The 23,233-nt window shown below is 50.8% G+C and overlaps 1 protein-coding gene across 5 annotated transcripts in view; it reads right to left on the reverse strand.

Moving 5' to 3' along the window:
• The window catches only part of TSPAN18 (tetraspanin 18), a 187,860-nt gene that overhangs the window by 150,303 nt on the left and 14,324 nt on the right, over nucleotides 1–23,233 (reverse strand). For all 5 annotated transcript variants that reach the window (XM_060105395.1, XM_060105396.1, XM_060105392.1 and 2 more), the window contains exon 2: nucleotides 2,043–2,124. The gene's annotated coding sequence lies outside the window, so the exon portion shown is untranslated. The remainder of the gene's footprint in view (nucleotides 1–2,042; nucleotides 2,125–23,233) is intronic.

Raw genomic sequence — 23,233 nt, forward strand, 5'->3', positions numbered from 1 at the left:
GGGATCCAGGCTCTGTGATAAGGTGATAGCTTCCTGCAGGGACCAGGGCGGCTGCTGCCAGGAGGCTTACAATGAAGATTATGGCCCAGGCGGCTGGCAGAGCAGGGTGAGCTGTGGGACACAGACGCTGTCGAGGGAGTGAGAGAAGCCCCTCCAGTCCCCGGCCTCGCTGCTCCTCTGCCGCTGACCACTTGGGTGGGCCTTGACGTGGCCCTGTTATATCTGCTGCTAGGACCTGGCCACCCTGCCTTGGATTCCAGCCTAAAATAATCCCGGCCAGCCAGGGGGCACATCCAAAGTTAAGAGGATGAGCTTGGAGACCAGGTGAATATCAGATCAGTGAGTCAGAAAGTGGCCAGTCCTTCCCAACCACGGGCACCAGAGGCAGCTGAAATTGCAAACACCATCAGGCGGCTGGGCGCAGCACTTTAACGTGGGTACACGCCATCCACCCTCACAGCAGCCCCAGGAGGGGGAAGGCCGGTGGAGGGGGTCTGTAGGGAGGGATGGTGTGGGGAGATTTCTTCAGTCCCCTCATCTCATCTTCTCCCCAAAACAACCCCATGAATAAGTGTGATGTTCCCATTTCAGAGATCAGAAAATCAAGACTCACAGAGATTTTACAAAGAGCCCAAAGTTTAAAAAAAAAATTCTAGGAAAGAACTCACTTCCATGTCTTTTTCAGGAAATGAATTTCAGAGAGGTGATTTGGCTTCAAGGATTTTTTAACCTTAAGATTCAAGTCATAGAGCTGGTAAGCAAAATGCACAAGAATGCTTGGGTAGTTCAAGGAGGGGTTTCAAGTAAGCCACATTACTTGCTGCTGTGTGACCTTGAGCAAGTCACTTAACTTCTCTGAGGCCTGGTTTTCTCTTCCCTGAGATGGAGGTGACAACAGGTCTGTTGGTAGAGGGATTGCACATAGCCCTCCACTTGGCACGGAGAAGCCCTCAGTCAGTGTTGGTTAATCTGACTCTTCTGAATAGTTGGTACTCAAACACAGTCGCATTTGCACCTCAGACCCTGTGGTCTTTCCCCTGAGGCTCTGAGTCACCCTTTGCTCAAGACTGGCAATCAAACCTCCTCAGAGCTTTCAAATCCTCTCTCCTCTCCACAGCCATGCCCAAGCCCCACCTCCACCTCTGCCTCCCCGTTGCCCCCAAATCTGCCCTTCCCCCAGCTCAGCCCTGGTCTTGGGACCTCAGCAACTGATGACCTGCGGGCTGGAATAGAGATTCAAGTCACTGCTGCCCCACTTTACAGATGTGAAAATGAGGCCCAATGAGGGAAATGGCTTGTAAGGGCTCTTGAGGCACAATGGTGCCACAGACTGGGCCAGAGGACAGATATCCTGACTCCTCATTCAGGAACCTTCCCTGAGGCGACCCAGCCTGTCACCAGTCCTGGGATTGTGGGCAGCCCAAGAAGCTCCCAGAGCCCCAGAAGCAGACCAAGGCTTCTCCGTTCCCAATTCCATCATGGAATACGGTGATTGGTCCTAGTCCTTGTGGATTTGAACTTTATCCAAAAAGACAGTCCTGGAATGGCGGAGGGGATGGGGTGAGGGAAGGGCTGGAAATCACCCCAGGAAGGTATTTCCTTCCCACAATCCCAAGACCATGGTGGGTGCGGAGGAAGGGGAGGCGTGGCAGGGGTCCTTGACAGAGGCGGGACCCTCCATGATCCCCCAGGAACTCTGCTTTCCCTTGGGGGGCTCACTCCCTCCAGCCCTTCAACCCTCACTTCCTGGATTGACTCAGGACCCAGCACAACCATTGGCCCCATCAGTGGGGTGGCACCCAGTCTGGTGAGACCCCATCAGCCTCTGTCTCCTCACTCCTCACCTTCGCTCCCCATCCCTGAGCAAACATCTGGGGGTGAGGCCAAGAGAAAAGCCGCCCTTTGCCTGCCCTGCCCACCAGCACGAGCTGAGAGCTTTCCCACGCAGAAATGGAGAGTCTGGAGGGGCAGGCAGCAGAGAGAAGATTAGACCCTCTTAGTTGAATACGTTAAGATCCACACTCCCATGTCGCCAATCATACCTCTTTCAACTGGTGTCTTTTCCTTTCAGGGGTGTCAAGATTCTCTTGAAGTCTCTTTCTGATGGTAGCTTCAGGATAAACTCTAGAAGGAAAAGAGGGAGAAATACATTTTAAAAAGGCAAGTGTGGGGGGCATGTGGCTTCTGCAGGCCACTTCGTCCAGATGTGCACCCGCTCCCTCCTCCCACCTCTGAAGGCACAGAAGCCACAGCCCCCGCGGCCAGAAAGACAGAAGCAAGCACCCAGCCCCACAGAGGGTCCCAGCATGGCAGCCCCAGAGCCTAGGGACTGGGGCATATTTTCAGTCTTCCAAAGTCAGCCCAGGAGCCTGTACAACGTCCCTGTGATGACACAGAACGTGCTGTAACCACAGCGGCACATTGTGTCACTTTGCTTCTAGTTAGAATAGTATCATCTTGGTGTGGGAACTCCATTTTCCTCAGGCAGAAAAAAGGCTTTCTGAGTCATTTTGAAAATGCAAAAGCGAATTAATCATTGCCTAATGAATGCAGGCTTTGGGGCAGACCCGATATTTTCAAGATCTGGTATCCGTGAAGAGATAAGTAATAAGTGGAGAAATCTTTGGTGGTGAGAAAAACAACTCAGCCCCAGAGTGCAGGGGCCAGAAGTCCAGCCTCTCCCCCGACCCGTGCCTCCTCTCTGTCAGATTGACAAAGAGTCCCCCCCAGGTCACGGGAGAAGGATCAAATTCACCATGTCCAGGTCACATACCTGTCAGCCAAGGCTTAGGCCAGTGCCAGGGGACTAGCTTGTTCACAAGCCCAGCTGAGCAACAAAAGGGCAAAACTTCACAGCGGAGTGGGAGCCGGGAGGGCTAAGCACCCCCATCTTTCCCTTCCCAACAACCTGGCGGCACAGTAGAAGCCCTGATCAAGTTTCATATTGTCTCAAATGATAATGACAATAATCCTGATGCCCTCAACAATTCCATGAGAAAGTATGGTCACTTTAGAGATAAGGACCATGGTGAATTCAGAGGCGTTAACTCACCCACGGTCTTACCACTGAAAAGGGGCAGGGCCAGGGCTACGCTCAGGTCCATGGGAAGTCAAGTCCCTTGCAAGTGCATCTCCATGGTGGGAGAGGAGCAATCAGGAGAGCAGTGAGTTCAAGGTCTACCCTGTAGATCCCAACACCAGGGAACCCTGGGCATAAAAGAAGTTCTCAGAACTCCCTGCTACCTGATGGGGAACAGGGCTTGGCCAGAGGACGTGATCTCGTTTTATTTAGCTATCATTGCCTCAGACGTCCACCCAGGCAGTGTCAGCCCAAGGGACCTCAAGTGTCATGGGCCAGACTAAGGCTAGTCAGAGGAATTCATGATACATATACACATCCATATACGTATACAGCCATATCCATATCCATACACATGCATATACATACGGATATGGATGTATATGATATAATATAGTTTTCATTTTTAACTACAAAAGTGAAAGTTTTTCCATACTCGTTCATCCTATTTAACAGATAAACCCACTGCAAAATCTTTGTAATATGACGTTGTAGGCTACATTACATGTAATCACACGTGTGTACATGTGTGCATAAGCATGTGCCCATGAGGGCCCACAAGCAGACAGGGGCAATTTTTTACACAAATGGGATCTTACCTCGCATGTTCTACAACCCCAGTTATCAGTGATACCATGTCTACTTCTGCGAGTGAGCACACATACATCTTCTGGAGTCTTTTTCACATCTGTACAGTATCCCATGCGAGGTGTGGACCACAATGCACTCACCTCTCCCACCATGGATATGTGGATATTTCCATTTCTGGCCATTACCACTTTGCGGCAACAGTCCCCTCGGTGCCCACATTTCTGTGTGGAAAAGTTCATGCAATTCCAAAGCCCGGATGCCCCGAAGTGGGACTGCCGGGCAGAGGCTCTGCACACATCACATTTGGCAAACTGCCTTCCCAAAATACCGGATCAACTCCCCTCAAATAGCAGGGCTGGAGCCCCTTTGCTTGAATGCAAATTTGAACCCAGGGTTCAGCCTACAGAGTTGCTTTTCTGCTCCCCTCCTGGTGGCCTGGGAGGTCACATCCCCTGGATGAGGGAGGAGTTTATTTCTTGGCTCACGCAGAGGTCCACCCCTCCACTTCCCCCAGAGCATCTCCCGGTTCCCGGCCCACCTGAGCCGGGAACTACATTTACGGGCTCAGAACTGATAATGAGCTTTTATGAGCTCTGGGGACCGGGAAGAACACGTATTAATGTCAAGTGTGCCCGTCAGCCACGCAGCCTGGGAGAATGTTACACATTAACAAAATTAAAGGCCGCAGCCACGCCGGGGAAGGAGCCGAGGGCTGCACATCTGGCAGTGTGGGCAAGGCCCGTCAATAACAAAATTACTTTTCAGGTTCCGCACTCCCAAGCCTGAAGCTGTCTCCCATCTTCGATGGAATTCTGCCTTCTTGCAGACTAAGAGGAGATTAGTTTATTACCAGCCTGCCAGGAGAGGCAAAATCCAGCACTAATCCTAATTCCCATTTAAGCAGATCTGCATTGTGTGAGGGAAACCAGCTGCGCTTGGAATTTCTTCCCCCTTTCCCCTGAGATCTCATTCCAGCCCCCTCCTCTCCGTGGGGGAGGGAGGTCACTACAGATGTTAGGCCCGGAGCCCTCCCAGGAGGGGGGAAAAGAATCCCAAGGTTTAGGGCCAAGACAGGAACGGGGGCTTGGGTGACAAGAGGCAGCGTTGAAAGGTGGTGGGCTGGGTGATGGTGGTCACCGTTGACCGGCCTGTCTTGTGCCGTGGAAGGGAGAGGCCCCCATTGTTCGGGCCCCAGACCTGCTCTTGGTTTTGTACAAAGATCCCCGCTGCCCCATGTTTGAAGTGGCACAGGTTGGGATCCTGAGTCCAACTCTAACTAGCTTTGTGACCTTGAGCAAATGACCTTCCTATTCCGTGCTCAACTCCTCATCTGGGAAACAGGGTTAACAACAGCTGATGCCTCCTAAGAGGTTGTGAGGATTACATGAGGAATGTACACACAGGGCTTAGCCGAGAGCCTGGCACACGATACCTTATTTCTTGAATGTAAGACTCCATGGGTTATAATCGTACCATTATTACACGGACTCCTAAGCAAAAGAAAACACTGCCTGTTAAACTAATTATGACATGTCACTTTTTGTATGATGCATCCTGGTTTTAGAGACCTTAAAATATATATATTTTTAAAAAGTGTGCCTTAGGGCTTCCCTGGTGGCGCAGTGGTTGAGAGTCCACCTGCCGATGCAGGGGACACGGGTTCGTGCCCCGGTCCGGGAAGATCCCACATGCCGTGGAGCGGCTGGGCCCGTGAGCCATGGCCACTGAGCCTGCGTGTCTGGAGCCTGTGCTCCGCGACGGGAGAGGCCGCAACAGTGAGAGGCTCGCGTACCGCAAAAAAAAAAAAAAAAAGTGTGCCTTAGAATCCATGAAATATATAGTAAGAGCTTAATCAGTGGTACTTAGTGATGATATTGGCCAGGTGCGCCTATCTTGCAAGGTCTAGTTCAAAGCTTAGACCTTCTTCCTCCTCTTCTTTCTTCCAATCAAAGCAAATCTGCACTGGGTGGGGATACCAGCCCTCAATTTATAAGAAAAATTCTGATAGCCACTTCAGTATCCTGGATAGAACCCGGATGAGAGACTTAAATATCTACCCTGATGATTCCTACTCTAGATCAGAGCACCCCTGTGTAACAGGACACCCAGATCAAAGACTCTTCACTCTTCTCCCGGTCAATGTTTCTCTACCATCCCATGTCTCCCAAATCATCGCTGCCTCTCCATCCTCACGCCCCTGCCAGCCCCGCCTGGGCTCAGCCTGATCACTGCCTGTCTGCTTGCTGCAAACAGGCTCCTGCTGGACTGCCAGCCTGAAGCTGTCCCTTCCAACCTGCCCTCTCCTTGGCTGTCAGACTGAGCCCATAAATGCCTTTCTCTCCTGCTTCAGTGGGTTCCCTGGCCTCCCTTTGCCTATACACAGGGCCTTTTATCACCTGACTCCCAGTTGCCTTTTCAGGCCCATCTTCAGGTCCTCACAATATGCACAGACCCAACAGTCAAACTGAACTCATCTGGACTCACACGCCCCACCAACACACTCAGCCCAAACTTGCTGCTGTTCGCTCTGCCTGGAAGGCCGTTCTTCCTTTCGTAACCCTGAACTGCAGCCCCCCCCACACTCCCCAAATCACCTGGCAAACTCCTACCCATCCTGTAAAACCTTCCTTCGATATCTCCTCTGAGAAACCTTCTCAGACTTCCACAGGCATGATTAATCACTGTTCTCTGGGCTCTGTGAGTTCCTGAAAGATGGCGATGATGTCTCAATTGCTGACTCAGATAATAATAGTGGGATGAATGGATGGTTGCTATGATAGATAGATGGATGGGTAGAGAATGGATCTATACAAGAACGGAATGGTAGAGGAGAAAAAGAGGAACTAGGTTGTAGTTGTTTGCAGGGATGGATGAATAATTGAAGGGATAGAAAGATGAATGAATGGATACATGCATGGATGCATGCAGAAATGTATGGATAAATGAATGCAAGCATGCATGGAAGCAGAAATGGATGGATGGATGGGTGGATGGAGAAATGGAGAAATGAACAGGACAGTTGGAAGGTGAATATATCTGTAAAAGAATATATCTGTAATATATCTGTAAAAGAATGGGTTAAATGAAGAGTGGGAAGGCTCTATTAACCAGGTTAATAGAGATAAGAGAAGGAACAAATGACTCTCAGCTACTTGTATAATTTTCTCTGGACCCCGAGAAGCTGAGCCTCTTGCATCTATGAATGTACTTTGCTTTAGTCCTTTATGGATCCTAGCAGAGACCACTCAGTCAAACACTGTCAGCCCCCAGCTCCACCCCATTTCAACACTTGCTCTAGCTGTGGAGCTACAGGATGAGGCCTCAGGAAGGAGGGGTCAGAGTTACCTCTTGCCTTGGCCTTGGCTGATCCAAGCGGTGAAGAATAGCGCCACGAGGAGACCAAAGTTTCCCCGTGTCTGAGTCAAGCCCCGGTCTGAGGGGCAGTTGGTTTGCCAGCTGTGTGCAATAGGCCTGGGACAGGCCAACTGCTGATGGAAGTGCCATGCTCCCCTGAAAAGGTGCCATTTGGACGAACCCTAAAATGGCTGAAGCGGCAGGGTAGGTAGACAGTGCAGCAGCATTTGGATGGTCACCTGTTAGTGGGCTTTGGTGGGGACGAATCCCCCACTAGAACCTGCTGCCTCTGTGCAATGTGCAGCAGGGTAGGCGGTAGGTGGGAGCCCTCAGCATCAAATGGCAGTAAGCACTGTGGTCAAGAGACCAGGCTTTCCTATTCCACAGGCCTGGGTTTGAATCTCGGCTAGGCCACCTGCCACCCAGGGAGCCTTGGGAAAGTTTCTTATCCCACTAAACCTCAGGTTACTCACCTGCGAAGTATGGACCATCACAGTCCTACCTCACTGGCCTGAGCTGCGGAGTAGATGAGCTAACGGATTATGAGTGATCCCCACAGTGCTCAGCACAGAATGAGCCCTTGGAGGCCACAGGAATTATGTAAAGTAGAACCTGCTGATACTCTCTGTAAAAAGGGTAGTGGCCATGATCACTGGTTCCAAGTCATACTCCTCAGGACCCTTCCCTCTCTCCCTTAGGGGTCTACATTCAGAACAGATGGAGTCTACACCCCATATATACATCCTACCATTTAATTCACAACAGCTGGACTTTCTGATAGTTTATATATTAAGTTTCCACATGATGTTGAAGGTGACTGATTTAGAGCCTCTTTTTTTTTTTTTTTGCGGTACGCGGGCCTCTCACACTTGTGGCCTCTCCCGTTGCGGAGCACAGGCTCCGGACGCGCAGGCTCAGCGGCCATGGCTCATGGGCCCAGCTGCTCCGTGGCATATGGGATCCTCCCGGACTGGGGCACGAACCCGTGTCCCCTGCATCAGCAGGCGGACTCTCAACCACTGCGCCACCAGGGAAGCCCTAGAGCCTCTTGATATCCTAGAATCCCAAGTCAGTACGATTTCAGAGGAGGTGGAGAGCTGGGAAGGCTTCCTGGAAGAGGCAGCAAGGAAAGGAGAGAGGGAGGAAGGTGATCAGCTCAATGATGAGCCTCTTCCTGGCTAGCTCCTGCTAGAAATCCCTTCCCACCCCACCCCCTCCACTCTAGCCACCCAAAGTGGACCAGCCATCCTTCTGAGTTCTGTGACCACAAGGACTCTTGGTCTTGTGCCACAAGAAGGGGCAGCAGCGTCCTCAGCGAGTCCCAGAAGCCGGCTCAGCCTCGGGCCCCTCTCCCCACACCGATGCCAGGCCACAGGATCCAGGCTGGGCCACTGCCAGCCTGATGCATCGCTTGTTGACGGATAAAAGCTCTGCAGTTTATGGCTCCAAAGCAAAGCTGGGGCTTTGTTTTGCTTTGTTTTAAATTAGCAAAGCAGGGGGTTGGTGGGGGGGAGAGGGAGAGGAGCCAAGGCTTATTCAGGACGAGCTCCTGCTGAGTCCTGCATCTCAGTGATCCCCTGGGCAGCCCTTAATGAAGCCGCCTGAGCGCATCGTGCGTGCCTCTGCCTTGTCTCTCCACCTGCACTTGTCTGGCTGGGGGAGTCAGAGCGCTTCCCAGTGCCACTCGCCCTGTCACTCAGCCCCGTCACCCTCTGTTCCCATAATGAGTCCCTGAATAAGCCTGTTAATTGTGCCCCAGGGTCACAATGGGGCTGAAGGGGGAGCCATGACAGCCTCAGAAAGACTGGGATTTATGATTTACTTTTGCTCTGGGAGCGGAGGGCCACTCCCTACCTGTCATTGGGCACAGTGCAGTGGGCGTTGGCACTGCTAGCAAGGGCCCCGGAGGGTCTGCCCGATGGGCGAGGGACTCCCAGTCTGAGCCCATCGGCTCTTGGTGGCTTGGGGAGGGTGAAAGGGCCCAGAAGAGGGATGTACCAATCCCATAAATTAACATGTGAAGCTGTTTATTCTCAGTGCAACTGTCATTAGTGATCATCTCCCCTTCTCTGCACCTGCCGGCAGGTCTGGAGCTTTTCTGCACATGCCAGCCAGGGTCTCTCATGCCCTCCCCCATAGGATGCATACAACAGATGCCACCGCCAAGATGCTCTACGGAGCAGGAAGGAGAACTGGGGAGACCCCCGGTCACCAGCGGGCATTGCCCTGAATCTGCTCGTCCTCTTTCCTGTCTGGAAGCACGTTTTTGGTACCTGAAGAGGGTAAGGACAAGGGCTATGCATACACTGGAGCTGACTTTACTTCTGATCCTCACTCCTCTTCCTCCCACACTGCAAGGACAATGTTACCAGTCTTCCCATTTTACAGATGAGGAAAGTGAGCCTGAGCCACAGCATTTTAATGTAATTAAACATCAGTTTAGTTCATGGAGAAAGGGAAACAGAATCAACATCAGTGTCTGCTAAGGAAGGCTCACTCATTCTCACAAGGAGATGGGGCTCCAGCAGACCTGTCAGGCAAGTGCCCAGCATCTGGTCCCAGAGGGACCCGGAAGCCCTAATCATTTAAGGGACTTATCTCTGAAGATGTAGTCTGGCTTGCCTAGCCTTTGTTCATCTGTGTGAACAAAGAAATGAAAGATGTGAGCCCCATAACTCTTTGTTTTTTGGGTTTTTTTTTTGCGGTACGCGGGCCTCTCACTGTTGTGGCCTCTCCCGTCGCGGAGCACAGGCTCCAGACGCGCAGGCTCAGAGGTCATGGCTCACGGGCCCAGCCGCTCCGCGGCATGTGGGATCTTCCCGGACCGGGGCACGAACCTGTGTCCCCTGCATCGGCAGGCGGACTCTCAACCACTGCGCCACCAGGGAAGCCCTGAGCCCCATAACTCTTGTACCAAGTGGCCAGCATTCTCCTCTTCACTAGCAAAGGAAGGAAGTGATGCTCAGAGAGATCTAGCAGCTTGTCTGCAGTGACAGAGCTGGACCAGGCAGAGGGAGGATCAGAACCCACGATTTTGTCTCCAGCCAAAATCTTGGAGCCACTTCGCCTGAGTCCAGCCTGCATTAGGCTAACCCCATAGTGTCTGTCCTTCCAACAATGCATCTGAGAGGTTCTCAGGCCATTGGGCTGTTCAAACAAAGATACCTGGTGTTTCAAAGGCTTCAAGAACAATCCAGCACTTCTAGCACAGGGTTCAAGAAGAGCTAAGTCTATCTCAGTGCTGACGCTGACTTTGGCACAAAATGTGTCTCAACACACTGCAGACCTTGAACTCAACGGGGATCCGCTGTGCAGTCAGTCATACACCTACGGGAACGCCTGTGAGAGGATATTCTGCCTCTGAGAGAAGCAGTATTAAAAAGCCACACGACAGTAATAGAGATGTTTCCAAACTGGCTGCCCTGCCGCTAGCAAGGAAGCCAAAAGCTGAGAACTCATCACTAAAGGGCCAACCCCACAGCCAACCACAGCTCTCCTCCGCAACGTGGGGCTATTAATTCAGACTTTATAACCCACAGGGCTGCAGTGGAATCTGGGCAAAGGGCACCCCAACTCCTTGTAATTCTTCCCTGCTCAAGTCCCTGTAAATATATTCCAATGCAGAAAAGCGTCTGCGGGAGGGAAGACGGCAGATCTATTAGCATTTTGATGGGTTTTCCCAACACATGGAACAAGAGAGCTTTAAAATTCACAGCACACAGATTAATCCTTCCATCACATCTCTCCCGCCACAGCTGGAAGCGGCCAAGAACTTTTTACCCCTTTAAGACCTTGATTAGGATAGAAAGTTAGAAACTCAGAGAGCTCAGTCTTCAGAGTCCTACAGAGAAGAGACAGCTGGGTTTTCTAGACCAAGTGTACAGAGCCCTCCAAACACAATTAAACGGCAGAATCAGGGATGGGGGAGGTGGAAGGCCGTGACACTGTGCGGGGGTTGGGAGCTCCTCTGACTCAACAGAAGGACACAGCCAGTTCCTGAGAGGAGCCCTGCTTGTTCCAACAGCAAGGTTCGCCTTTTGTAACTGACAAAGGCCAGGCCTCTTAACATCCCTTTTCGCTCACTGGACAAGCATCCTGGAAGAATCACCATGTGCCACATATTAGGTGCTTGAGAGGAGGATCAGGAAGATAGTTCAGCTCAACAAATCCCTGACCTCAAGAAACTCAGGCTAGAGGCTCCCCTGGTGGCGCAGTGGTTAAGAATCCGCCTGCCAATGCAAGGGACACGGGTTCGAACCCTGGCCCAGGAAGATCCCACATGCCATGGAGCAACTGAGCCCGTGTGCCACAACTACTGAGCCTGTGCTCTAGCGTCTGCAAGCCACAAATACTGGGCCCATGTGCCACAACTACTGAAGCCTGCGTGCCTAGAGCCCATGCTCTGCAACAAGAGAAGCCACGACAATGAGAAGCCAGTGCATGGCAAGGAAGAGTAGCCCCCGCTCACCGCAACTAGAGAAAGCCCGTGCGCAGCAACGAAGACCCAACAGAGCCAAAAATAAAAACAAATTTAAAAAAAAAAGAAAAAGAAAAGAAACTCAGTCTAGGTGGGGGGAGAGAGAGAGAGGGAAATGGACGAACACAATAAAATGCAGCAGGCGACTGAGATCAATGCAGTTGCCCTGGGACCTCAAGATGGCAGGGGATGGGGGCACCTCAATCAAGCTGGGTTGAAGAGCTGGTCACACCCTTGGGGGATCCTGGTCCTTCCTCAAAACTTTCTTTTGAAAATGAATGTGATGGAATATTAAGTGTAGAAGGCAAGGTGTGTAGTTTTCTAGTGTATGATCAGAAAGAATATATAGATACTGCTAAGGTAAATGATAACCAAACATTCAACATCATACTGGAGCGCTGTTTAGCAGACTCACCCAAGGGTTCATTATCTAGGGGATTCTAGAGAAATGTAACTTTGACTCATGGGAGGTTACAGGTGAATTTGTAGGGTTTTTTTTGGTCTGGTAGAAAAGATAACCCAATGGTTAGGATTAACCTTTGTGTATACAATCCAGCCATCTTCTTCCAGTACTCTTTCTCCCATGCCTACGTAACTGCTGTTTCTCTAATTCTCCAGCTTTACCAATGAGCATCTCCTGTTGGCTTCCTCATTCACGAGTCAAATCAGTCTCTGACCCATGTTCATTCTAGATGTACCTGTGATTCTATAGGATTTATAATTTTTTGAAACTTATACTTTGACAGTACATGCCCAATTACACACACACACACACACACACACACACACAATGCATAGGGATAAAAATAGAAAAAACTACAGCAAAATGTTACCAATGGGTATCTTTAGGTAGCTGGCGTTTGTATACAAGTGACTTTTATAATCAGAAAAAACTGATAAACATTTTTTTTTTTTTTTTTTGCGGTACGTGGGCCTCTCACTGCTGTGGCCTCTCCCGTTGCGGAGCACAGGCTCAGCAGCCATGGCTCACGGGCCCAGCCACTCCGCGGCATGTGGGATCTTCCCAGACCGGGGCACGAACCCACGTCCCCCGCATCGGCAGGCGGACTCTCAACCACTGCGCCACCAGGGAAGCCCCCTAAACATTATTTTTTAAATGAAGAAACACACACCCATGTAAGATTCCCCAGACTAACAGTTAATGCCAGTTGCTTGCTTATCCCATCTGTCATAGTGGGTGGGGCTCTAAGCACTTAAGAGGACCACCTCATTGAAGCCTCGCCATCATACCACGCCACGCGAAAGGCACCATTACTCTCCCCATTCTACAGATGAGGAAATGGAATCACATAGTTAGCCTCAGATCACAGATCTCAACAGTAAGAGCTACGATCTGAACCCCAGGCAGCCTGGCCCTACAGGTTGCCTGCTCAACCACCCTGCCAGACGCCTGCCTCCCAAGTGGAAAAGGAAGAAATAAACACATCTGCCGCGCTGCCAGGGTCAGGCTTGGAGAAGACCGTGTTCCCACCCCCTCCCAGAGTACAGTGTGCTGGGAAGCCAAGTGCGAGCCTCGCCAGCCTTGAATTGAATTCACATGTGTCTCTCCTCTCCCACACTTGCAGGCAGGGACCTGCTCTTCTCCATTCTTGAACCTCCCATCAGGCTGGGATTGGACCCCAGTGGATGCTCAGCAAATGCCTCAGAGCACCTCTCTCCCTGCTCTGATAGCATTCTCCAGTCAGGGACTCTAAAAGCCAGCCTCTAATTAATAGCTCACTCCATCTCTCTCTTTGCCCACACAGGCACTACAGACTGGTTTATTACCTAGATCATAAAGCAAAGCACAGCCTGGCTTCAGCAAAGAGGGGTTGTGGTGTGTTGGAAAGGACCCCGACCTAGGAACCTGGAGGACATGGGCCCTCCCTTTAAATCACTGTGTGACCTTGGGCAAGTCACCAAGCGTCTCTGGGCCATCACCTCACCTTTAAAATGGGCAGGGGACCCACTGGGCTATGATGCCCCAGATGTTTTGCCAGCATCAATCTCACTTTCACTGTCAGGATGTTTTATATGCAGCAGGCGTGGAGCCCGCACCACAGATCCACACCTATTGATTCTCACTAAAGCTCTTCACGTGGCAGGTCACTGCTGGTTAAATCTGTGCAGAAAATAGGTTTTGAGGGAGGAGTACCTTGTGATCTGGAAAACCAAATTGGGGTGGAGGGCTGCAAAAGGGGGAGTGGGGAGAGAGAGATGCTTCATCTCAATAGGGCTCTTGAGAGCCCCTACACCATCACCCCATCTATGGGTTCATTCTGGTCGCAATTTATTTATTTTTATTTTGGGGTCATATACGCTTGCAGAGTCAGGCACGATTGTTTGGGTAAACACTGTTTCAAAAGATTCCAAATAAAAAGCTTCATTTTCCTTGATTTAACAATAAACATCCATCCAGCCTCTACCTATGACTGTGAGGAAGGCAGGAGACAGAATAACTGTCAGCCACTAAGTAAGCGTCAATATTGAAAGACGCATCTCTAGGTGATTAATTAGGGTCAGTGGCCAAAAGAACACAGGACAACCCTCTTATAAAAACGGGAAATGATGCTGCTAATGAAAATGATTCTAGCAGACGTGCCTGCTTCTGATTCCTGGGTGAGTTACTGCCCCTTTCGGGGTCTCAGTTTCATTCTCTATCACCTAATGGCCTGTGATTCTCAGAATGGGTTTCCCAGGGGTTCCTCAGGAGACACCCAAATGGAGGGGGAGGGGCGGGGGGGGACCAGCCCCCTGTGCCTGCTTCAACAGGGCAGCTCCCTTTTGAGTTATTCTGGAGGCTCCGAGGCTCCATGGTGAACTTTCTTTGAGGTCTGTGACTACAAGTAAGTTGAATGCCACTGGGCTAAGTCATCACAGCTTCTTTTCACTTTAGCATCTTGAATGTACCTTGGTTAAGAAACTCACAGGCATTCTGAGAGGCAAATGGTTTTTACTCAAAGGCATCATGGTGATCCATACATAATATCACTTGGGAATGGAATGCCTCTGACTCTGGGATGGGCTGTCTATGTCAGGTAGCAAGCCCACATCCCTAGCAAAAGAGTCTGCCAAGACAGATCCTAAAACCACAGCTGGCACACATGGGAACACTTACACTGTCCCATATACTTTATCTCTCTCAGCGCTCGTGGCAACTTTATGCAACAGGCCTTGATCCATTGTGCAGTCGGAGAACCTGCACGTCAGAGAAGTTGAGTAACCTACCCATGGACACACAGCTCTTCAGCCTGGATTTAACCCCAGCACCCTGTCTCTTTTCTTTTATGATTCCATTTATTTAAAATGTCCAGAATAGGCAAATCCATAGAGATAGAAAGTAGATTAGTGTTGCCAGGGGCAGGGGCAGGTGGTGGAATGGGGCAAATGGGGAGTAACTGCTACCAGATAGAGGGTTACTTTTCAGGGTGATGAAAACGCTCTAAAATCTATGGTGGTGATGGTTCCACAACTATGCACGCATACTAAAAGCCATTGAATTTTATACTTAAAGAGGGGGAACTGTATGGTATTTAAAATATATATCAATAAAGTTGTTGTATTAAAAAAGAAACCTCAGGCTTCCCTGGTGGCGTAGTGGTTGAGAGTCCGCCTGCCGATGCAGGGAACACGGGTTTGTGCCCCGGTCCGGGAAGATCCCACATGCCATGGAGCGGATAGGCCCGTGAGCCATGGCCGCTAGGCCTGCGCATCCGGAGCCTGTGCTCTGCAACGGGAGAGGCCACAACAGTGAGAGGCCCGCGTACCGCAAAAAAAAAAAAAAAAAAAAAAAGAAACCTCACAAAATTCAGGGTGTTGATCTCTGCTATGAATAGGGAAACGATCACCTTGTATCAGGACCCTTGACAGTACTGGTCAATGAATTTCCTTTTTAAACATCTTTAGATTAGTCACACAGATCAGAGTTATTAATATTTAGAATTTATTTTTTAAAGAGGAGGTGACCATCTTACACAATGTCCCAGGAAAGGTGAAGTTGAATAGTGGAAATAATTACCTAAATCCTAAATAATTATCTTTGCATCCTGCCGTGGCAAAGGCAGGAGAGCTGCTCAGCATCTACATTAAACAGATTATCCACGTGATCAGATTGTCCATTTCAGATTGATCCCAGTACCTTGGCTCTTAATCACTGCCTGAAATCACTGCGTATACTGCCCCAGACAGCCACAAGATATCACGCCGGAAGGGGACTTGGGGATCAGCTGGTCCTCTCCTTCATTTTACAATGAGTGACTGAGGCCCAGAGAGGGTAAGGGACTCACCCAAGGTTCATAATGAGTTTGTAAGTAGAGCAGGATTAAAACTCAGACTCCCATCTTGAAATCCTATGTCTTTCCACTCCACCTTTTGGCACCACTGGGCCACGTAGGACAGCATGCTTTGGTGGTCAAAGCTTAGTGCCAGGGCAGATCACTTCCCAGTTACAGACCCAGCTGTGCCACTGATCGACTGCGTGACACTCAGCCTCCCAGGCTCCTGTCTCACCATCCTTAAAACAGGAATGATTTTCGTACATAACCTGTAGGGCTGTCACAAGGATTCAGCAGGACAGTATATGTCATGTATTCTCAATCAATTCTAGCTCTCTTAGGGCCAGAACCTGGGGCGGGGACAGGCACACAAAATAAAGTGGATCCTTCTGATGGCCTTGGTGCAGGAAACATAAGGTCTTTGTCCTGGTGTCCACAGCCCCTCCTCCATCAGCAGCAGCAAACTGACCACCACGCCGGTTTCCCTAGTCACCTGTACTGGGGACACCGAGAGGAAGAGGAATGGGACCCAGTGAGATGCTATCTCATTGTGTCTCTCCAAAGTGAAGAATGAACCATCCTCTTGAATTTTCTAGTTTCTCCTGACCCCATGTTAATTTCTAGCTCCAAATAAAATGATGTATCTTCAGTATCAGGAAAAGGCTAAAGAGTAATTTCAGGTTGGCACACGGTCCACCTAATGAGATCGGATCCACTCATTTGCAGAGTCAGGGAAATCAAGATGCGGGAAGAACCTCGTCTCAGACCATCTGAGATGCTGCAGAAGAAAGTGATGGTCTCTTTAAGAGTAAAACTGGCGGCTCTGCCTCTGTTGTGAGGGAGGAACCAAGGCCCAGAGAGGTTGAGTCATTGGGCCCATGTCACACAGCCACAGAGGCTTTTGATAAAAGAGACAGAGTGAGAACCAGATCTCCTGACCTCATGGCTCTGCTGGCACTTGGAGGGGCCGGGGGGTGGAGGGGATGAGGGGGAGCAAGAGACGGGAGGGGAGTTTGAGTGTGAACATGACTATTCATAACTCTGAGTGTACGTAGTTGTGAGAGCATGAGCCTCTGAGGGAGAGGGAAAAACCTGTGGGGCCTCTGACGTCCCAGCTGCCCTTGGGCTGTGAGCGGATCAGTGTGAACAAGTGTGAGCAAGAGGGCTGTGAGCGGGGAGTGAGTGAATGGGTGAGTGAGAGGAAATCCGAGTGCTGGAGAGAGAACAAGAGGAGGAAAAACATTTGGGCCGTTTTCAGATTCCCACAGTCGAATAAATCAAAACAGATTGTTCTGAGACAAAGAGGCCATTTCAAACCACATCCTTTACACCAAAATAGAGCCTCAGTGGTCCACGTGACGCTTTCTCACAACCAATAATAACGGCGACAGCAACGTTCACAGTCATAGTTAGGATTCTTGAGCAGCCATGATGAGGAGGTGTGATCAACGCCCACTTTCCAGATCAGGCCACTGAGGCTTGGAGAGGGTAAGTCACGTGGTCCCTACACCTCCCTGCCTGGGTGATTCCTGGAATCAGGAAGCCTGGTGCGCAACGGAGATGCAACCAGCAAGTGTCACCTGGAGGCGCCAGGTGTTCCTGAGAACTGTCCCCTTGAGGCAGGGCCACTCTGCAAGCAGGATGGAGAAGCAAGGCACCAAGGAGCAAGCAGGGAGTGAAGACGGAATGTTCCTAGCTGCCCCACGGGGCAAAGCAGATGCCCGTCTGTGCAGGAGTGCCTGGCGCCATGATGGTCACTATTAGCTGCTAAGCAGCTGTGGTCATCGCCTCACCTGGACGCCTGGCCCTGACCAGCCAGAGGAAGGCCCTGCCCTTCCATGCAAGCTGGGGCCTGATGCACAGGACTGGGCCAGAGAGGAGGGCACTGCCAGGGCCCCAGAGAACAGGTCTCCCATCTCCCACCTCAACCTCAGCAAAGGGAACTTGGGTCCAGGCAGCCATGTCTCAGTAACCGCCGAGTCTCCGCTCCCAGTGGGCCTGAGGGGACGGCACCAGGCCGGCTGTGGGGAGGAGGCAAATGTAGCTCTGCCCAAGCAGCCACGGCCACCAGGTACGCCGTGCGTTTTCTCCTCATAAACTAGTCCCAACCCCCAAACAACCCTAGGATGTGCTAGTACTCGCCTCGCTTTACAAATGAGTAAACCGAGGCTCAGAGGGACTAAATCACTCGCCCAAAGTCTCCAAAACTGCACGTGTACGTACAGTCAGGACTGAACCCAGCCTGACAAGGAGACCTTCTCCTCCTACCTCATCCATCACTCACCCGCACAGCCCTTCTCTCTGACGGAGGTTGGGAGTCCCAGAGGGCAGCGTTTTGTTACGAGTTTCAAAGGCAAATCCCAACAAACCACCTGAAACAGAAGGGGAGAGAGGTGTGCACCCTCCCAAGGGGGCAGCCCCTGCTCACCCCCTGCCTGCACTTGCCACATAGGGGCCTATTTGTCAAGGAAGGAAGAAATCTAGAGTTTTATGCTACATCTCTTTTTCAACTGGTTAGAATCCTCTGTTTTCTGTTGTGTTAACAGAATTTAAAATTTTGAAATATATATACAGAAAAGTACATAGGTCTGAAATGTACAACTCCATGAAGAGTCACAAACTGGACACACCTGTGAAACCACAAAGCAGAATAAGAAAAGAAAGAGACCAGCACCCAGAAGCCCCTCATGCTTCCTTCTGGGCCCTCCCCGACTTCCGCCCAAACGGAATCACTATCATGACTTTTCACACCATAGCTTCACTTCGCCGACTCTGAACTTTATATAAATAGAATCATTCTGTGTAGATAGAATTCTGTATAAATAGAATCATTCGCTTTCACCTCTGTTGTCTTTTGCTCAGCATCAGGATTCTGAGATTCCCCCCAGATTGCCAGCAGCAGCAGGAGTTCATTCATTCTCTGCTGTGTAGAACTCCCATATCCACTCTACCATTTATAGACATTTGGGTTGTTTCCAGGCCTCTCATAGAGAATGAAGCTACGGACATTCTTACCCATGCCTCTTGGAGAGCACATGTATGCTTTTCTGTGGGAAAGCGTGGAATTGTTGGGTCATACGGTATGTGTATGTTTTAGTTACATTTCCCAACATTTTAATGTTGGGTCAGTCTCATGTTTTAAACATTGTGCACCTTAAACAAAATACATCTGCAGCTTGGATCTGGCCTGCAGGCCGCCACATTGCACCTTTGGCCTGTGCGCTTCATTCATTTTAGCCACTGGCCAGACCATCTTCTTTGGTGCCTCACAAATTCATATGATACAGTGGGGAACATTCTCATAATCCCCTCCACCAAACTGCTGAGTGGATGAGGCCTCCGTAAGCTGTCCATGGCTGTCTTTCAGTGAGTGTTTCTCTATGACAGAGGTACCCAACCTTTTTGGCACCAGGGACCGGTTTCGTGGAAGACAATTTTTTCCACAGATAGTGGGGGGGATGGTTCAGGCGGTAATGCGAGCGATGGGGAGCAGCAGATGCAGCTTCGCTCGCTCGCCCGTCGCTCACCTCTTACTGTGCGGCCCGATTCCTAACAGGCTACAGACCGGTACTGGTCCACGGCCCAGGGGTTGGGGACCCCTGCTCTAAGAGGATGAAATGACATTGAAATCACTTGAGCAGTCTCTTCAAACTACACGTGGCCAGCACTACACTAGTACCAACCAGACTTCCTGAGGATGTGGACAGCCAGGCATGATTATTTTGAAATGTAGCCCAATTAAGAACCACACTGCCTGAGGCCATAGAGCGCAAAGCCAGTGACCGGAAGAGCACCCAGGTTCCCAGTGGCTAGGCTCTACCTAGCACCCCAGGGTTCGCCAAATCTACCCTGTGGGCCAGCACTCCACCCTCCTGCAACTGTAACAGACATCAATAATTGATCTTGGCACTCCTTCCTGCTGAGCCCGCATAACCCAGCCTCATCCACCCTTCAGCAGGCCCTACCAATCGATCAGGGTTGGCATTTGAGATGAAATGTATTTGCCACACTTGCTATTCAGTGTTGCCCCCCCGGAAACCCTTGCCATTTTCTCAAGTGGCTCAGCCTTCTTATTCCCAGGATGGGTAAGAAACAGAGAAAGGACCAAACCCAAGCCTGGCCCCATTCTTTAGCTTATTTTATTCTGATTCCCACGCCCACCCTACGATGCTTGCCTTGAAGATAATGTACGTCTGCCCTGGAGTGTTTTTGTTGGTTTGGGGTTTTGCCTGCAGGTTTTATGGGTGGCAAACAAGCTCAGAGAGGGCTAGTGCCTTGCCCCAGGGGAATTTGAACCATCTCCCCATTTCTAATTCAGGGCTCTTTCACTCCACTCCAGGGGGAGCCTCTCACAACCAATTAGGAACTACTGGAAAAGCCAGAAACACGATGGTAACCTCATTCATCTCAAACCAATCACATCTGGTTCACTTCTCCCTACTAAGCAGTAAACAGTGGAGACAGCACCCGGGCTGGCTGCAGGCTGGGATCTCAGCTCAGAGACAAGGCCGAGGCCAAGAGCTGGTGAGGAGTCATTCTCACGCTGATCCCTGGGTTCCAAGAAAGAGATTTTCCTTAATGAGGCTGAGATTGGTGATCCGACATCACTAAAAATTGCCCTTTTCCAAAGCGCTAATCCACACGAACCCAGGGAGGGGCTCCAACGTGGAGGTGCTTCCAGCAGCAGCCCAGGGGGGGCCTCTGTGGTCTCACCGCTTTCTGTCTTCATTAACATTTGCAGAAAAACTCACAGTGTGTTTTGAGGCAAATGAAAACCAAGCAATCTCATTTTCTTCCCTCAACCAGGTCACAGGCCTGCTCCTTGCTCTTCTCCCTCACTCAAGCTAGAATTTTTTTCTTAAGCTCAAAAATACTGGGGCTTCCCTGGTGGCACAGTGGTTGAGAGTCCGCCTGCTGATGCAGGGCACACGGGTTCGTGCCCCGGTCCGGGAAGATCCCACATGCCGCGGAGCGGCTGGGCCCGTGAGCCATGGCTGCTGAGCCTGCGTGTCCGGAGCCTGTGCTCTGCAACGGGAGAGGCCACAATGGTGAGAGGCCTGCGTACTGCAAAAAAAAAAAAAAAAAATACTAAAAGTTCCCTAACATCTGCAAATCTGCCTTTCAAGGTCATTTTTAGCCAAAGGTGCCCGAAAGTGAGTCATCGGATTGTGTTACAACGGCATCTCCTCCCTCGGGAACAGCTGTATCTGCACCTCCAAGTCTTTGCCTCCTACGGAGATCTGGGGCTTCCAGGGGCGGCAGAGGAAGGCACCCAGCATGCCCGTCCACATCCACATCCATGTCCACATCCACATCAGGAAGTGAAGGCAAGACCAGAAATGGCTGCAGCGTTTGGGAGACTTCTGGCTACTCCCAGAGGGGGCAGGACTAACGCGATGGGAAAAAGGACCCAAGGGCAGGTCAAAATGTGAGGAGTTCCTATTCCTGCACACACGTCTCTCCAAACTTCTGGGGACTCGTGTTCATGGCGGGGGCCCGACTCGGTTACTCAGGCTCCCACCGACCTGCACTGCTGTTACCTAGTTTCACATGGAAGGGAAAGAAGTATCAAGGCTTTACCAGCCCGAGGTCACACACACCAGAAAGTGGCAGGGCCAGAATCCACCCATCATGGCCTGACCCCAGGCCCGGGCTCTAACCACTGCCCCACGAGGCTCTCTTCCCATGACCTACTGAACTGACCAGAATGGACTTTGCCCTAATCCCGTTCCTCCTCCTCCCAAAGATACAGTCATCTGCTGCCTTCAACATCACACTTATTTCCAACAAGGCTCTGGGTGACACCTCAAGGCCCAGGTTCAGGGCCCAGCAAAACCCATCCAAGCGCACACATGTGTACACGTACGTGCGACATCAGCTCCTGAATTCCTTGTTGGGGGGGAAAAAGTGCTGCTTCTGTTCACAGCCTCCTGTTAACTGGCAGGAGAGACAAGACTACAGATGTGAGCTAGGAAGATGGCCCGCCATTCCCCATGGCAGGGCTCTTAAGGACAATGTTCTCTCAAGAACCTCTAGGTACCGAGGCAAAGACAGTCTCAGAGAATCAGGCAGCATCAGGAGTGTGAGGGCCGGGAGCCCCGCCAGGCTTAGAAAGCATCTCTGGCAAAGGGCAACTTTGTATGGCAGGGAAGGAGGGCGAGGTGGGTACTGGAGAGGCTGTGTCCCCATCCCTCTCTGCGTCGTAGCAGTACCAAGCCTGAGTCACCCACATAAGGGGCAGGGGATCCTCCAGGTGAGACCAAGAGAGCAGAAGCTCCAAGTCCTCAGAGGGAAGGGCCGAGGGGGCCTGAGACTTGGGAGAAGCTTGGGAGGTGAGAAGAGTGAGCGAGAGGGCCCAGCCTGAGTCAGGGACCCAGGAGAGAGCTCCTCCTGGTGGGTATGGCTCAGGGGCTTCAAGACCAGAAAAGACTGCTGTGCAGTACTGGACTGGATGGTTACACACCCTCTGGATGTACCATCCTCCACCTCAAGTCTTCAGTAAAAGTCTAGTACAGTCGTCCCTCGAGACTAGTTACAGGGCCTCCATGGATAGCAAAATCCACTGATGCTCAAGTCCCTCATATAAAAGGGTGTGGTAGGGGCTTCCCTTCCCTGGTGGCGCAGGTGGTTAAGAATCCACCTGCCAATGCAGGGGACATGGGTTCAAGCCCTGGTCCGGGTAGATCCCATGTGCTGCGGAGCAACTAAGCCCGTGTGCCACAACTACTGAGCCTGCGTGCCTAGAGCCCGTGCTCTGCATCAAGAGAAGCCACCGCCATGAGAAGCCCGCGCACAAGAGTAGCCCCCGCTCTCCGCAACTAGAGAAAGCCCGCACGCCACAATGAAGACCCAACGCAGCCCAAAATAAATAAACAAAAAATAAATAAATTTATTTTTAAAAAATGGTGTAGTATTTGCATATAACTTACACCTATCCTCCTGTATCCTTGGCATCTCTAGATTACTTATAATACCTTCTACAATGTAAATGTTATGTAAATAGTTGCTGGAGTGTGGCAAATTCAAGTTTTGCTTTTTTGGAACTTTCTGAAATTTTTATTTTTGAATATTTTCAATCCGCAGTTGGTTGAATCCACCAATGAAAAATCTGTGGATGCGGAGGGCTGTCCGGACACACAATGGAAGAAAGAATGAATGAACGCCTACACCAAGCAACACCAGGAGCTCCTTTTCTGCATTCATCAGGCCTCCCTTCCCTTACAATGGAAAAGGTGGGGCCTTGCAATGTTTCAGAAAAACCCTCCCAGTTTCCCATATCCCACCAACCAACTGGGTGATCTATGGAATTCCATAATCTCAGCACCTCAGGTCTCCCTTCCATAAAGCAGGGATTAAAAATCTCATCACAATCAGACTGTGGGGCATCAAATGAGATCATATATATGGGTCTGCTGGGTACATGGAACAATTCTGCTGTGCTTCTGGAGAGGAAAGGGA

This window comes from Mesoplodon densirostris, chromosome 7 (genome assembly GCF_025265405.1).
Source record: "Mesoplodon densirostris isolate mMesDen1 chromosome 7, mMesDen1 primary haplotype, whole genome shotgun sequence".
NCBI classification, from domain to species: domain Eukaryota; kingdom Metazoa; phylum Chordata; class Mammalia; order Artiodactyla; family Ziphiidae; genus Mesoplodon; species Mesoplodon densirostris.